Source organism: Chlorocebus sabaeus, chromosome 12, assembly GCF_047675955.1.
Source record: "Chlorocebus sabaeus isolate Y175 chromosome 12, mChlSab1.0.hap1, whole genome shotgun sequence".
NCBI classification, from domain to species: domain Eukaryota; kingdom Metazoa; phylum Chordata; class Mammalia; order Primates; family Cercopithecidae; genus Chlorocebus; species Chlorocebus sabaeus.
In genome coordinates this window covers 104318908-104336117 of record NC_132915.1, presented here as the reverse complement: position 1 = coordinate 104336117, position 17210 = coordinate 104318908, and the positions used below count along the sequence as shown (strand labels likewise).

At 52.5% G+C, this 17210-nt stretch overlaps 2 protein-coding genes across 16 annotated transcripts in view; one reads left to right on the top strand and one right to left on the bottom strand.

The window, feature by feature from the left end:
• LRRC8A (leucine rich repeat containing 8 VRAC subunit A) overlaps positions 1 to 14365 on the bottom strand; it is a 37921-nt gene extending 23556 nt beyond the window's left edge. Inside the window, exons 1-2 of one of the 3 annotated variants that reach the window (XM_008006011.3) lie at positions 14240 to 14365; positions 10339 to 10445 (exon numbers count right to left, since the gene is read on the bottom strand). The gene's annotated coding sequence lies outside the window, so the exon portion shown is untranslated. Of the gene's footprint in view, positions 1 to 10338; positions 10446 to 11112; positions 12453 to 14239 lie in introns of those variants that run through there. The other 2 variants (XM_037995354.2, XM_008006012.3) reach the window with 2 other exon arrangements.
• The window catches only part of KYAT1 (kynurenine aminotransferase 1), a 42610-nt gene continuing 39365 nt past the window's right edge, over positions 13966 to 17210 (top strand). For 10 of the 13 annotated variants that reach the window (XM_073021991.1, XM_073021990.1, XM_073021988.1 and 7 more), the window contains exon 1: positions 14516 to 14594. The gene's annotated coding sequence lies outside the window, so the exon portion shown is untranslated. Of the gene's footprint in view, positions 14083 to 14472; positions 14595 to 17210 lie in introns of those variants that run through there. The other 3 variants (XM_073021996.1, XM_073021987.1, XM_008006002.3) reach the window with 3 other exon arrangements.

The window sequence follows — 17210 nt, the reverse complement described above, 5'->3', positions numbered from 1 at the left end:
GAGGTTGCAGTAAGCAGAGATCATACCACCACACTCCAGGCTGGGTGACAGAGTGAGACTCTGGCTCAAAAAAAAAAAAAAAAAAGAAAAGAAAAGAAAAGAAAAAAGAAACAATTAATATCCAGAATAAATACAAAAATCCTGCATATATAAGACAAAGACAATCCAATGAAGGGAAATGGCAAAATACATGCATAGGCAATTCACAGGGGAAAAATGCAAATGGAACTATGTATGAAATAATTCTTAGCCTTGCTAATAATCAAGGAAAGTAAATTAAAACAATCACATATCATTTTACTCCCCCAATTGGCAAACATGATGATCTCTTAGAGAAGGTAGGACGCACAAACTCTACAACCCAGCAACTCCTCTCCTCATTATTTATGCATCTTAGAGAGCTGCTGCACACATAAGTGAGAAACCACACACAAGAATGCTCACTGAAGAATCGTTCGTAATAGCAAAAAATCAGAAATGACCTACATATTCATCAACAGGAGAAAGAATACGTTGTTCTAATCATACAATGGAAATGCATTAAATCAATTAAAGTTAATGAACTGTAGCAACATGTATCAATATGGATGAACTTCAAAAGCAATGTTAATCCAAAAAACAAGTTGTAGATGATGCATACATTATATAAGGTTTTCTACAAGGTGTATACCCAAGGATACTGAAGATACAAAAGCATGCATGGAAAGTCTCCAAACCAAGATAATGATTGTATCTAGGGAGGGAAGAAAATGGGAAAGGGGCTTCAACTGTGCTTGGAATATCTTATTTAAGTGCATGCGCACATTCGAGTGTGGGTGAGCGGTGTGTACATGCGTGTGTGTGTGTGTGTATCTGAAACAATTACTGCAAAACACTGAAGTCTGACAAAGCTGAGTTCTTGATACGGATGTATCTGTTCTAGGTTTTATACTTTTCTTAAACCATTTCATCACACAAAACTCACCGAAACAATCATGCATTCCTACCCTGCATAGCCAGTGCTCTCCCCAACCTCACACAGGCGAAGGCTCAGCAGGCAGCAGCAGCTACTGCATCTTACCGGGTTACCAGAGCAGCGGAGGCGGCTCCTCCTTCCAGCTGCTGCTCCTCGGCCCCTAAGGACTCTGTAGATCTCGTGAGCACTCCCTACCTGGTCCTGCCTTGCTCCCAGGGAGATGTAGAAGTGGGCATTGTGCAGAACAGACCCTTTCCACAAGGCAGCTCAAGCAGGTGCCTTGGACAAATGGGACCAGGTTCCTGGCTAGGACCAGGGCATCCCTGTGCCTGGGAGTTAAATGAGTAAACCAGAGAGCCCCAGCCTTCCCTCAGGCACAGGTGGATCTCAAGGAGCAGAGAGAGCAAGAGACTTGAAGTTTGGGACATGTGGGTCCAAATCCAGCTCTAGCAATAAATAATTCTGTGACCCCAAGCAAATTGTTTAGCCTAAGCCTCTGCTTTTACAATTTCTTTTATTTTGTTTTTGTATTTTTGGAGACAGAGTCTCGCTCCACTCCGTGGTCCACGCTGGAGTGCAGTGGCAAGGTCTTGGCTCACTGCAACCTCCACTTCCCAGGTTCAAGCGATTCTCCTACCTCAGCCTCCCGAGCTTCTACAATTTTAAACCAGGAATAACGCCACCTTCCTTGTAGACGTGTATGCAGTGACCCAAAAGACATCTAAGAGATATTAAGCATAAAAGAATGTTGCTGAGCAGCACATAAAATCTGTGAAAGAAGCCAGTCATAAAAGGCAAATACTCTGATTTCACTTATTCACCTAAGTGAATACACAGAAAGCAGAAGGGATACCAGGCCCTGGGGGAGTAGGAAATGGGGAGTGAGTATTTAATAGGTGCAGAGAGTTTCAGTTTTGCGAGATGAAAACAGCTCTGGAGATGGGTGGCAGTGATGGACGCACAATATGAATGTACTTAATACCACTGAAGTGTACACTTACAAATGGTTAAGATGATAAATTTTATGTCATGTGTATTTCACCACAATAAAAAAAAATTAGGAAAATACGTTTTTGTTTTTTTTTTTTGAGGTAGAGTCTCACTCTGTCCCCCAGGCTGGAGTACAGTGGTGTGGTCTTGGCTCACTGCAACCTCTACCTCCTGGGTTCAAGAGATTCTCCTGCCTCAGCCTCCCAAGTAGTTGGGACTACAGGTGTGCGCCACCACTCCTGGCTAATTTTTGTATTTTTAGTAGAGACGGGGTTTCGCCATGTTGGCCACAGTGGTCTCCAACTCCTGACCTGAAGTGATCCACCTGCCTTGGTGTCCCAAAGTGCTGGGATTACAGGTGTGAGCCGCTGCACCTGGCCTGTTACTGGTATAATTTTTTTTTTTTTGAGACAGAGTCTCGCTCTGTCGCCCAGGCTGGAGTACAGTGGCACAATCTCTGCTCACTGCAAGCTCCGCCTCCCAGGTTCACGCCATTCTCCTGCCTCAGTCTCCCAAGTAGCTGGGACTACAGGCGCCCACCACCATGCCCATCGTGTTAGCCAGGATGGTCTCGATCTCCTGACCTCGTGATCCACCTGCCTCAGCCTCCCAAAGTGCTGGGATAACAGGTGTGAGCCACCGTGACCGGCAATTTTTTAAAACAAGAATGATGGCTGGGCACGGTGGCTCACACACCTGTAATCCAAGCACTTTGGGAGGCCAAGGCGGGTGAATTACTTGAGGTCAGGAGTTTGAGACCAGCCTGGCCAACATGGTGAAACCCCATCTCTACTAAAAATACAAAAAAATTAGCTGGGCGTGGTAGCACACACCTGTAGTCCCAGCTACTCAGCAGGCTGAGGCAGGAGAGTCGATTGAACCTGGGAAGCGCAGGTTGCAGTGGACTGAGACTGCGCTGCTGTACTCCTGCCTGGGTGACAGAGTGAGACTCTGTCTCAAAAAATAAAATTATATCAATAACAAACTTATTACTGTGTACAGAAAAAAATTTAGAAAGCTATGCATAGAACTGTATATAGTTAAGTCTACTCGTGGTAAGACTGTAGAGGGCTATCTACATTACACATTCTTCCATTATTTAAATCTGGTACGTTTATGAGTTGAAAAACTACTTGAAAATAAATCAAAAGACCTTCCTCACTGTGTGGTTTCTCAGGATGATAAAAGAATTTATGAGTAGCTGCCATCCGTATATTAGAAACAGGTCAGCCTCATCCTGCCTGCCCTACCTCATAACACTCACTCTCAGCAGCTTGTAGTCCTCACCTCCTGGGAGCAGAGCAGGGAGGAGCTCAGACCCCAGAGCTGGGCAACTCAAAAATCCAACCCCACCACTGCCTCAATGGGGCCTCAGAGCCTCTGTGTCCTCAAAGGCAAGATGGAAATACTACATTCTAAAATATTACAGCCTAAAACGGGTTATAGCTGTGAAATGGGTTATCGTGAGAAATAAAAGTAAGACATCATGTGTCAATACAACACCGGACACACGCAGGTTGTCGTTCCATGGTCCCACCTGCCATCGCAGATGACCCTCCCAGAATTCAGTGGGGACTGACCTGGGTGAGGGTCGAGCCTCAAGCACCATGTCTCTGAGCAGGGGCCAGACCACTCAGAGACCCCCAGGACCCCCTAAGACTCGCTGGGACTCGCAGAACCTCGAACACTTGGAGACCCTCCCAGGCTCAGGACCTCCGTGTGGCAGAGTTGGCCATCTGCTTTCAGAGCCAGTCCTTAGCTTCAGTCCCAGTCCACATCCCCTGGATGCTTCTCGAAGACAGGGAAAGGAGTCAAGAAATGACAAGCCGCCCACTCTGTCCCAGAGAGAGACACCCCCCAGCATGCACCAGACCCCATGTGGCCCACGGGGATTTGGCGTGGCTCCCACACCTGGGCGGCAGGCAGGCGGGCTGCGGGTAAACAGGGCACAGAGAGCCTTTTGTGAAAGCACAAACAAGGCTGAGCCGGGAAAACTTCCCAGGCAGGAGGGAAGGCGGGAGGCTGGCACCCCTCCTGTACCGGAGATGGGAAGGCTGGCCCTCCAGTGCTCTCCCAGGGAGCAGGAAGGGGCCGCTCTCAACAGGCCCTGTCCCGGGAGGCTTCCAAGCCTGTGGATCTGCTCCCACCACGGGCCATGAGTCATGTGCTTCCCCCATCCCAGAGCCAGAGGGGGAAGAGAGGTCTCAGCCTCCACCATCCCCAGGGCGGGCACTGCCCTGGAGGCCCCCACACCCAGCTGGGGTGAGTCAGAGGCTGCTGGCTGGGGGTGCTGCCTGGCTTGGGACTCACCCTGTGTAGAAGGGCACACCCTCACTTCCTGGGGAGAGGAAGAGGGGAGATGTCAGGGCTGGATGGGGAGGGGAGCACGGGTCAGTTCCAAACTGCTCTCACCTGCGCTGGGCCCCCAACCAGGTTCATCCTCACGCCAACTTGTAAGGGCATGGCCCGCCTTCTAGGGCGAAAGGCAACAGGCGAGGGACACCCACCTGGGCTTCTCCCAGCAGCTCCAGAGCCAAGCACAGAGAGGAAGCAGGTGGGGCTAGAGGTGCAGCCTCAGGGCTTGCCCTCGCCCTGCTAGGCTGGGGCAGAAGCGCCCAGTTACTGACTGTCAGCTAAGTGTCCTTGCCCCATCTCCCAACCTTCATGCAAAGCCGCAAGGTGGCACCCACCTCACCACGAGACCGTGAGAAAGTCCCTTCACCTTGCTAGGCTCTAGTTTCCTCATCCGTAAAATAGGCTGACAAGTCTATTGCTCAAAGGGTTGTGATGAGGACAGAAGGAGACAGTCCATATAAAGCTTTTGGACTAGTGCTTGCCACACAGTAAGGCTCTGGAAGCTTCGCTGGTGTTATTATTATGGAAGAGTTTATCAGTCCTTTTATGGGTGTGATGTCTGAGGCCCAGAGAAGTTTGGTAACCTGCCCAAGGCCACTAGGGCTAGGAAGAGCTGGGAAGATGCACCCCAAGCCTGATTTTCCATTGTGCCAACCTGCCTCAAAGGCAAATGGGCCTCCTGGACCTGCCTGGGACCCAGGCCCTTGATAATTCTTGAGACAAGACCCTCTTTTCCCTAGGGGTACATGGACACCAGGGCTCTACAGGGAACCCCATCAGGCCATACTCAGATACCTCTGGTCTCACAGGTACCGCTATAAGGAAACTCTGGAAAGGAGCCTAGCTCTGGGTTTAGGGCCCGAAGGCAGTGTCGGGTTTGGACCCTGGGGTCAGAGGGACCTGGAAGGCAAGCCATTTTAATATTTTTTGAGACAGGATCTTGCTCTGTTGCCCAGGCTGGAGTGCAATGGTGCGATCACGGCTCACTGCAACCTTGAACTCCTTGGCTCAAGCAATCCTTCAGCCTCAGTCTCCGAGTAGCTGAAACTATACGCATGTGCCACCATACCTGGCTATTTTTAAAAATATTTTGTAGAGATAGGTTGTTATGTTGCCCAGGCTGGTCTTGAACTCCTAGGCTCAAGCAGTCCTCCAGTCTCAGCCTCTATGTAGCTGAAACTACATGCACATGCCACCACACCTGGCTAATTTTTTTTTTTTTAAGACGGGGTCTCACTCCGTCGCCCAGACTAGAAAGCAGTGGCACAATCTTGGCTCACTGGAATCTTCGCCTCCCAGGTTCAAGCGTTTCTCCTGCCTCAGCCTCCCAAGTAGCTGGGATTACAGGTGCATGCCACCATACCCAGCTGATTTTTTTATTTTTTAGTAGAGATGGGGTTTCTCCACGTTGGCCAGGCTGGTTTTGAACTCCTGACCTCAGGTGATCCACCCGCCTCAGCCTCCCAAAGTGCTGGGATTACAGGTATGAGCCACTGTACCCGGACTAATATTTTTTATTTTTGTAGAGACAGGTCATTATGTTGCCCAGGCTGGTCTGGAACTCCTGGGCTCAAGCAATCCTCCCACCTCAGCCTCCCAAAGTGCTGGGATTACAGGTAGGAACCACCACGTCCAGCCAACACTCATATTTGCACATGGAGTCGTGGCCACACACGGTTTACAGGACTTAACCTGTTATAAACACCAGCACTGCCTTCTTAGACAGGTTATGAAATGTGGCCACAAGTACCCCAGAGAGGCAGCAGACGCATCTTCTGTTGGGATCCCGGGGGACTGGGCACTGGCCAAGCCCTAGGCAGGTCAGGCAGAGGACTGGAGGGTCTGACAGAGGGTGAGCTGCCTGGTGCCTGACTCTCTGGGCTAGAAGGGGGTTACCCCCAGTGATCCTGACCCATGGAGTCAGCTGGGAGATGCGAGGTGTCCTGCAGGGCCAGGATTCCCGCCCACCACCCCCGCTGCTGGCCAGTGCGTTTGTCATGCTGCCCGTCAGAGGGCGCAGGTTTGGCAGATGCACTCTGAGGGCATCCAGGTGGCATGTGAAAGCTGTGGAATTTTACAGCCACTTTTACTCCAGTGGAACATCACTCTAGGCGTGAGGCTTAGATTGCAGAAAGCAATTTAATTTTGAGGTTTTAAGCCCTCAAGAGACGTTTAGATGTAGACGAGCTTGCTGCGAGACGCAAGACGCAACAGAAATGCATCTGGAAGACGGCAGGGAACGTTTGTGGCCAGGAGTAAAAGCCCTTCTAGAAACCTCAGCCCCACACGGCCTTGAGGAGGGAAGCTTAAGCCCCTCACCTTCCCCCCCCGCCCCCACACACACACAATGAAGCCACTAAAAAACAACTGTCTGGCCGGGTGCGGTGGCTCATACCTGTAATCCCAGCACTTTGGGAGACCAAGGCGGGTGGATCACCTGAGGTCAGGAGTTCAAGACCAGCCTGACTAACATGGTGAAACCCCATCTCTACTAAAAATACAAAAATTAGCCGGGCATGGGGGTGCACACCTGTAATCCCAGCTACTTGGGAGGCTGAGACAGGAGAATCGCTTGAACCCAGGAGGCAGAGGCTGCAGTAAGCCAAGATGGCACCATTGCACTCCAGGCTGGGCAACAGAATGGGACTCCATCTCAAAAAAATAAAAATAAATTTTAAAAAGTAGGCCAGGCGCGGTGGCTCACGGCTGTAGTCTCGGAACTTTGGGAGGCCAAGGCGGGTGGATCACAAGGTCAGGAGATCAAGACCAGCCATGGCCAATATGGTGAAACCCCATCCCTACTAAAAATACAAAATTAGCCGGGGGTGGTGGCGGGCGCCTGTAGTCCCAGCTACTCAGGAGGTTGAGGCAGGAGAATGGCGTGAACCAGGGAGGTGGAGGTTGCAGTGAGCAAGACTGCGCCACTGCACTCCAGCCTGGGTGACAGAGCAAGACTCCGTCTCAAGAAAAAAAATTAATTAAATAAAAAAGTAAAAAAAACCCACCAACTGTCCGGTCCCAGTCCTGTGGGGAGCTCAGCCCTGCATCCACACCAAGGGCGTGAGTTCTGCGGTAACGATGGGGACTAAGGCTGAAAGAGTGGCCTCTGGTCAGTGTTTCTCAGCATTGTTTGTAGCCCACCAGCCTCACAGCTGCTGGGGAGGCATCTTCAAAGCGCAAATTCCTGGGGCCAACCTTCCAGGGCAGACTCTGCAGGTCTGTGGTGGTGACCTCAGGGGAACAGCATTTTAAACAAGCTCCCAGGTGACTCTGAAGGCCCCCAAAAGCCTGGGAACCTGAGAAAAAGGAGCAATGGAGAGTGAAGCAGAAAGAGCCCCGGCTGCCAAGTCATACCAACCTGGGTTCAAGTACTGGCTTTGCCACATGTACATTGTATAACTTTGGGCCAGAGACCTCATCCCTCTGGGCCTTGGTCTGTAAAATGGTAAAGCAACCTCACACACAAGGCTGTGGCAAAGGTAAGATGGGCAAATTCGTGCAGCATCCCAGCATGCGGCTTAGCACTGAGACACGGTGCTGAGGATGACCACGGACTGTGAAGGTGCTACTGCAGGAAGGAGGAGAAGCCGGAGATGCTGAGCACCATCTGTGGAGTGGCCAGCTCCACGGCTCTCTCCCAAGCAGTGTATGGGAAAGAAAAGAGACTCCTGGGGAAGAATGGAGGAAGTGACATGGGGGAGGGACAGTGACAGGACAGTGAGCCTGAAAAACACAGGTGAGATGTCAGGAGCTCCAGCACAGACCTCACTCCCAGCGCAATCCTGCCAGACGCTCTCGCAGCCCCACAAAATGAGGCTGCCACGCCCGTACACTCTCCTTGCCCAAACCCTTCCTGAGGTCAGCTATACCCCAAAAGAGAGCATCTTTGGACCCAGGTAGCAGGGCGGGCCCTCCTCCTGCTCCTCACCTGCCCACTCTCAGAACTAAAACTTGAAAGGAGCACGCCAAAAGGACCACAACCAACCCTTCCTCCAGAGACAGCAAGGGTAAACTGAGTCAGGGTCTGCCTGTTCCTTCCTGTCCCCGGGAAGGGCCGGGCTCAGGAGAACAATGGCTCAGACTCAATTTGTCTCAGCTTGATTCGTGTGCGTCCCCTGAACCCAGGCGGTGGGTGGAGGCCAAAACCCCTCAGGCCGGCCCATGCGGTTCACTCCACACCATCCTTGGCAAGGAGGAGGAATTATGATCTGACAAGCAGGACATGCTGCTTCCTGCTCAGCGCTGCCCAGCATGAAAGACTACAGTTCAGGCCTCCCCTCTCTCCAGGGGACAGAGTTCCTCAAAACCAACAGGAAACTCCTACAGGGCAGAGCCAGGAGTTGGCTGACCTTGTCCCATAAACAGGAGAGTGGACACAATCACACACCAGGCACTTCCCACCTCCCTCTGCTGCTGTAAATGCCCAAACAGCTCAAAACTCCCAGCATGTGAGGGGGAGGGGCCGGGGGGGTCTCGAGGGTGTGCATTCTGCCAGGACCACACACAACTCTATCTACCTCTTGCATGGGAAAGAGGTCCCGGGGATATCATTAAATGAAACAAAAGCAAGCTGTGAATCAGCAACTCAAACATGACTAGATTTATATAAAAATAAGCAAATGGTAATAACAGATGTGGAAGAGTATACCCCTTCCCATTCACACCTCTGAAGATGGGAATCAGCGGAGCCTCATTTCCTAGATGACATTAAAGATCCAAACAGGCCTGGCATGGTGGCTCACACCCGTAATCCCAGCACTTTGGGAGGCCGAGGTAGGAGGATCTCTTGAACCCAGGAGTTCGAGACCAGCCTGGGCAATGTAGAGAGGCTCTATCTCCACAATAAATAAATAAAATTAGCTGGGCACGGTGGTGCACACCTGTAGTCCCAGCTACTTAGGAGGCTGAGGCAGAAGGATCACCGGAGCCTTGGAGATCAAGGCTGAATCATGATGGTGCCACTGCACTCCAGCCTGGGCAACAGAGTGAGATCCTGTCCCCCAAAAATAGCCAAACAGTATAAAAACATACAATGAATATGCAACTATGTCGGTAATTACGAAAAAAAAAAAAATTACTATTTCTTTTAAAATCCAGGCTGGGAGACTCAGGCCTTCCTTCACACAAAAAACTGAGGTGAGACGTAAAGGCAGAGAGGCCTCAGGGCAGAGAACAAAGGACCCTGGCCCAGGATTCCAAGGTCTGGATTCAAGCCACATGTCCTTGCCTTCTTTACAGATGAGTCTGGGCAAGTTGCTTCCTCACTGTGATCCTCAGTTTCCACATTTGTAAACTGGAGATAATGGCCACTGCCTGAGCATCCTCAAATGGTCAAATGAGATCACTGACCTGAGTATGTTTGGAAAATTATACAGCCGTCTATACATACACCAGCTATGACTCAGGACCACCTTCTAGGATATGCGCTCTGCCAACTGCCTGCTCTATGTCAACATATTTAATCCTCCACATGCTCTCAAGGGACTCTCCTGCCTCTGGGAACTGTTTTCCAAAGCACAGGCCAAGGAATCCCAGTCCCCAAAGATGCCTACACAATCAAATAAGTGTGGGGAAAGATGAGTCGCTAGCTCCCTTATCGTGGTCAGCTCAATCCATTCAAGGCTCTGATAAGTCCTACAGCAAAGATAACAAGAAGTCTTTGTTTCCCGGAATTAACACTGTGACCGAAGAAACTGGTGTCTCATGGAACACACTTGGGAAACGTTGTTCATGCTTTTTTGGGAAATGTGGTCATGAGGCTGCATTAGCAAAACCCAGACTGATAAGATCTGGAGTGAGGGAGCAAAAACAGAGGTTTGCAATGAAACAACTTAGCAGTCAATGAATGCAGCAAGCAGACATTACTCAGTGGGAGAAGGAAGAAGACAGTAATTCTGCTGTCTGCCACTGTGCCCTGAACCTACAGTAAGAAGAGCAAAGGACTGTGGGACAGAGATGCTACCCTCTGCTCCCCAAGCTGGGAAGGGCACTTGACTGGAGCTGGAGCTGGCCGGGAAGGAGAGGGGCCCAGTCCTTACCCCAAGGACGGCTCTGCTATCTGCGCGTCGGCTGTCGGTGCTGAGGCTGGCCCACGTCTGCCCGGGCAGGGTCCTGGCATTCCTTTTGCTCCATGGACGCTGCCTCCCTACAAGGAAGCGAGAGCTGCCGTCAGCAGTCAGCAGGCACATGTGTGACTGTCGCAGTTACCTGCCGCACTGCCAGCACTTCCTGAGAGCCTGCTTGGTAGCAGGCCCTTGGCTGGGCTCTGGGGTGACAAAAGAGGTTTTTTTTTGAGACAAGAGTCACACTCTGTCACCCAGGCTGGAGTACAGTGGTGCGATCTCGGTTCACTGCAACTTCTGCCTCCCACATTCAAGTGAGTCTCCTGCCTCAGCCTCCCGAGTAGATGGGATTTCAGGCGTGCACCACCAAGTCTGGCTAATTTTTGTATTTTTAGTAGAGACAGGGTTTCCCCATGTTGGTCAGGCTGCTCTCGAACTCCCGATCTCCAGCGATCTGCCTGCCTTGGCCTCTCAAAGTATTGGGATTATAGGCATGAGCCACCGCATCTGGTGGACAAGAGAGGTTCTGACAGAGCACCACCCTCCAGAACCTGGTCGACTGAGGAGGTGCCAAGTCAGTAGCGATGGTCTGAGAGCTCAGAGCTCTGCTGCGGGGGAGCCAGGAGAAGCGCTAGACCCAGACTAGTCGGGTCAGGGAAGGCTTTCTGGAGGAGGAGTTGTCTGAGTTGACTCCTAAGAGTAGGAGCTGGAAAAAGAACATTCCAGGCAGGAGGAACAGCACACCTTTACCTGGAGGAGAGAAGACATGGCATCCGGAGAAGGCTTCAGGGCTCGACATGGCGAGATCCAGAGCCAGAGAGGGGAAGTGGCAAGAGATGAGCCACAGCCGGGTGGCTGGGTCAACCAGCCTCTGCCCAGACTCCAACTTAAACACCAAATCAACCCATCACCTCCGACAGTCAACCAGCCTCCAGAGAGCATCTACTCCGTATGCGCCAGACACTGTGCAGAACTGTGCATGGGGGTGGCAGGGTGGGGAAAGAGGTATGATTACTACAATACACGGGTTTCAGGGAGCCAGAAGCTAGGAGAGTGACCCAGCCACCAGAGAGAGCCAAAGGATCGGCAGGAGTTACCCAGGAAGGAGGAGGGCGGGGGCAGACAAAGACACCTGGACTGATCTAGGAGGGATGGCTGTTTTTCCAACATTTCTACCACTGGGTATTTATTTACTACACTGACTAAGTTCCAGGCACTGTGCTGGGAGGACAGACATGGAAGATGGTCTCCGCCATCATGGGAAGTAGGTCAACAACCCCGCAATTCCACATGGGGTGGTGGTGACTAGGCAGTAAAGCACCTACAGCTATATAGGCACAGAGGCCATCCAAGCCAACCTCTACCTCACTCTACCCTCCATGTCAAGGATGAGGCACCCACTGAGGCTGGGTGGTCTAATCACCTGCCCATGGCAGAGCCAGGTCCAGAACTTGGGCCCCTGGACTCCGTCACTGATTATTCTAGTCCCTCCTCTTCCAGAAAGCATACCCTGACCACCCCCTACATAACCACCCAGAGCTAATTCCTTCTTCCTCTGGGCTGCTTCTGTAATATTTCCATTAATATGGTGGCCATAGTGTATCAGAACTTATGTGTCTTCCGGTCTGCCTCTCCTCCCAGACTGCAGTTCTCAGGAGGACAGGGATGTTTTCCCAGCCATCCCAGGTCCAAGATGGGCACTTTCTAAAGAATGGCTGAATGAATGAATAAGTCAAGGCATGGAGAGACAGTGTGCTGGGCTCTAGAGCCCCACATCCATCCCACCTGAATCTCCAAGAGGTCTTGGCCCATCAGTGTGTGCCTCAGTTTCTCCATGTGAAAACCTGGAATCACCTCTACTCTAAGAGGAGGAAGTAAGGAACCACGCTGATTTCCTTCCAACTCCTACAGGCAAAGTCCAGGCCAAACCAGGCAGCAACCCAGGGTCTGGCCACTTCCCTGAGTTGACCCACAGGAGTGATCCCCAGGATCCCCTACAGTTCAGAAAGGCCACTCAGAGTTTGCAAAGGAAATGGTTTCCTGGTGGGTGTGCCTATGGGATGGAGAACCACCACATCTAGTCAAGTTCTAGGGGGAAGTCATGAACATTTCCTGCGCCCCCTGCTCTGTTTTTTTTTTTTTTTTTTTTTTTTTTTTTTTTTTTTTTATGAGACTGAGTTTTGGTCTTCTTGCCCAAGCTGGAGTACAATGGTGTGATCTCGGCTCACTGCAATCTCTGCCTCCTGGGTTCAAGCAATTCTCCTGACTCAGCCTCCCAAGTAGTTGGGATTATGGGCGTGCAGCACCATGCCTGGCTAATTTTTTGTATTTTTAGTAGAGACAGGGTTTCACCATGTTGGCCAGGCTGGTCTCAAACTCCTGACCTCGTGATCTGCCCACTTCAGCCTCCCAAAGTGCTGGGATTACAGGTGTGAGCCACCACGCCCGGCCCTGTGCCCCCTGTTCTGTACCCTATGGTCCCTAGAAGGCAGGGGGCATGAGACCCCATGCCAAAGCCCAAAGACCAGGAAAACAAGGAAGCAGAGACCAGTTACGCAGTCACTCATCCCTGGCATGTCCACAACAGCCTCCTCCAGCACAGGTCATCTGTCCTTGCCTCCCTTCATGAGCCAGAGGAAGACTTGACCTTCACGGAAGCTACATCAGTGAGACTGAGCAATCAGCACTGCCCAGTCTCTCTGAACAAACTCCCACTCCCCCATCCCCTCCACAGGAAGTATCAGCAACAGCTGATCTCCTCCCCCTTCTTACAGTCTGTCTGCCAGGTGGTCTGCCCCAAAGGGCAGAATACAGTTTGGCAGGGGTTAAGAGTACTACCAACAGAAGAGGTGGAAGAGACCCTTGGGAACTTCGGGCTCCCCCAGTTCCCCTCCTCTCACCAGGTGCTCTCCCTCCACACCTCATTCTCAAAAGGCTTCCTGAGGTAGGGCAGGGGAAAAGGAGTCAGTGGAAGTGTGGCTCACGCAGGAACCACCCACCCTTCCAGCCAACTCTCCATCAGGAGGCGGCTACCAGACAACCCCTGACCCATCTCTCCTTCCCAAAAAAGGCAACAATCACAACAGCTGAGAACCCCGGTTCACTCCAGTCCAGATCAAGGGGAAGAAGCAGTCAGCGAAAGCAGCAGAATCATCACGAACTCCATGACCCCAGCTATGCCCCTTCAGCCTGGGAGCTCAGTTTGCTGGGTGTCCAGCCCACCTAGGGCTGGACCAGGCCCGGACCTCACTTGATCTGGCCCTCGGGGCCACCTGAATGCACAGGACTGGAACACGGTCTGGGTTCTTAGATCCCGGACCGGTCTTCCCAGATATCCCATCCCAGACAGGCCCCAAGAGCCTAGCCGGGGATCCTGCCCCCAAGTCAGGGCACTGCCCCCATCGGGAACGAGAGGAAGGAGGGGTGCAAGGGAAGAGGAGGGGACCAGGAACTCAGGAGAAGACAACTACGGGAATCTCTGGAAATGAAATGGCAAGGGGAGAGCCCAGAAGTGGAACCTCTAGGAAGGGGAGAGTGTGTGTGGAGGGGTGAGGATCTGGGGGGACCCAGGGGATGACAAGGGGACATGGGGGAGCCGTGGCGGAAACTCCTGGTTTCTGGAGCACAAGGAGGCATAGGGGTGCCTGGGAGGGGGCTCGCGCGCCGCGGAGCCGGCAAGAGGTGGTGCCCCGGAGACCCCGGGCACTGGGGAGCCCAGAGGTAGGCCGAATACCGCGGGAGGTCCCCAGGGGGCCGGCCCCGGGACAGAGCCCCAGATGCCCCCGGGCGCCCGGGACCGGGCAGCTGGCCGAAGGCGTGTGTAAGTGGGTTTCGAGAGGTGACAGCTTGCGCCCCTTTCCTCACTCCCTCCACTCACCTGGGCTCGCCGCGCACGGCCGCCCAGCAGGCAGCCCCAGGCCCCGGCCGCTCCGTCCCGCCGCCGGCCGCAGCGCTGCTCCGGCGCCTCCTTTTGTTTGTCCCTCACTGCACCACTCAGCCTCCTCCGCCCCGGAAGTGACGTCACCGCCAGGCGCGAACGCAGCGGCCAGGGCGTCGCCATCTTTATGAGGGGAACTCTAGCTGCGCCTTCACCCGCTCTCGCCCCCGCGCTACCGCCCTGTTGCTTCGGGGCGGAAGTAGCGGAGCCCGGGCTCGGCCCCCTTAAAGGGACAGGGACTGCTGCAACCTACCGGGTGTACTTGGGAACGAGAGGTGAAGCGGCCCAGGCGGGGGTGAGTAGCCGTGTCGGAGCGTCACTGCCCGGAGGTCAGGTGCCGAGGCTGGGAGGGCCTGCTAACGGTTCCGAGCTTGATTGTGCTAGAGTGCTTAATGAGTTTGACGCTACTAAGGATAACGGAGTGGCTGCTCAGAATGATTGAGCCGCCCGCGGGAATCAACTGCGCGTGCTGCTCGCCGATCCTCGCTCGGACACTGGAGCTGGTCCTCTCTGCACCCAAATCCCCCTCCCACGACCGCGCCGGTGGAGATGGCACCCGAGACAACAGGGAATTCTGGGCAGATCTGGGGTTGGAACTGGGTCCCCAGGCTCCAGCTCTGCAGCTCCATGAATCTCCCTGGGTCCTCGAAAATTCCCTGGCTGATAACAGTAACGGCAACCAAATTAAAAAATAATCCATACAATGGAATACTGTGCAGGCATTAAGACGAAAAATGTTGAATATGCACTAATATAGGGCAACTTCTAAGATACCTTAGGTTAGAAAAGGAAGCAACAGAAAAAACAGCGTTGATGGGTGCTGTCCATCTTTGCGTAGAAGGACGCGTGAGGGTGGGGGTATCTGCGGGTGTGCGCGCCAGCTGTCTGATAAGATGCATAAGAAGTTGTTAATTGCGGTTGTCTCCAACAGGAGAACTGGGATCCTGGGTACCTGGGCCAGGGCGAGAAATTTACTACCCTGTGCAGAGGTAGATAATTAAAAATAAGATGATGAAGATAGTCACGGCTCCCATCCATCACGTGTTAAGCCAATGCCTGGTTTCACTTCTCCTGTTGGGAGGTCTTATTTTTCCCTTTTAATAGAAAAGAAAAGAACCTTAGAGAGGTTAGGAAACTTAGCAATATCATAGCCAGGGCCGGGCGCGGTGGCTCACGCCTGTAATCCCAGCACTTTGGGAGGCCGAGGCGGGCCGATCACGAGGTCAGGAGATCAAGACCATCCTGGCTAACACGGTGAAACCTCGTCTCTACTAAAAATATTTTAAAAATTAGCCAGGCGTAGTGGCGAGCGCCTGTAGTCCCAGCTACTCAGGAGGCTGAGGCAGGAGAATGGCGTGAACCCAGGAGGCAGAGCTTGCAGTGAGCGCGCAGATCGCACCACTGCACTCCACTCCAGCCTGGGCGACAGAGGGAGACTCCGTCTCAAAAAAAAAAAAAAAAAAAAAAAAAAAAAAATCACAGCCAGCAAGTGGAGAAGCTGGAATTTGAACCCTGGACGATTTACACTGATGACCATGATCTAGCTTCCCCCCTCCACACTGAGAAGCTTTTTCTGTTGTCAGTCACGCAACACTCGTCTTGGGGCCTGGCACACAACAGATGTCCAGTAACTATTTATTGACATGATGTGTAGTGTGAAAAGCAAACGTCGAAGGTCAGAGCCCAGGCTTAAAGTCCAGGGCTCGGGCACCTCTTTCCAACCTGTGGACTGTGGGCCTGCCAGGTATTCCATGGGCCTCCATGTCCCTGCCTGTAAAACGAACAACCAGAACCACAGTTGTAGACAGTGAATGTTCCCACGTATTACACTTTGTACTTTACACGCAGATAAGCCTCATTTTACAGATAAGTAAGTGAGGCACAGAGAGATTAAGAAAGTTGCCCGAAGGGGGCTCCTACAGGTCTCCCTCCCTCCCTAGGAAGGCTGTTTGGGCTCCTAGGCCTCTCCCTTAGCTTCCCAGGATCATCCGGGCTAATGCTTTGGGGACCTACGATGTGCTGAGTGAGCTGCCAGAGGCTGAGGATCTGGCAGAGAACAGGTCAAGCACATAGTTCCTGTCCTTGGAGTTAAGTGCCCCGGTGCTGAGTACCTTGAGGGCAGACATGTGGCTTAACCTGGGTGGAGTCAGAAAGGGCTTCTCCAAGGAAGGGGCTTTCAATGTGACTGGAAACTGTAGAATGTCCAGAAGGAGAAATGATGGGGCTGGAGACTCCGGGAGAGATGTGCTCCTACCCTGGACTTGGCCTTGGGGTCCACTAAGAAACTGAGGGTGACCGACAGGATTGGAGAATATGCAAGTTAGACCCATTTAGTCTGGCTTCAGCAGGAATCTTTCCTCCCGGAGAATGCCTCCATTAGGTGCCAACCACCAGAACTCCACACTAACCTTTCCGAGCTCCAAAGAGTAGGGCGCCTGATTTTATAATCCAGGTGGGGGCGATAAAGGAATGCTGAAGCATTCGCAGCCATGAGGCAGTCACTGTAACTCCTGCCAGAAGAGACCTGGGGCCACATCCCAGTCCTGGATGGCACTGCCAGTTCCCTGCATAATTCCTTTTTTTCTTTTTTTTTTTTTGAGATGGAGTCTCGCTCTGTCGCCCAGGCTGGAGTGCAGTGGTGTGATCTCGGCTCGCTGCAAGCTCCGCCTCCCGAAGCTTCACACCATTCTCCTGCCTCAGCCTCCCCAGTAGCTGGGACTACAGGTACCCACCACCACGCCTGGTTAATTTTTTGTATTTTTAGTAGAGAGGGGGTTTCACCGTGTTAGCCAGGATGGTCTCGATCTCCTGACCTCGTGATCCGCCCACCTCGACCTCCCAAAGTGCTGGGATTACAGGCATGAGCCACTGTGCCCGGCCTCCCTGCGTAATTTCTAAAATGCTCATCCTA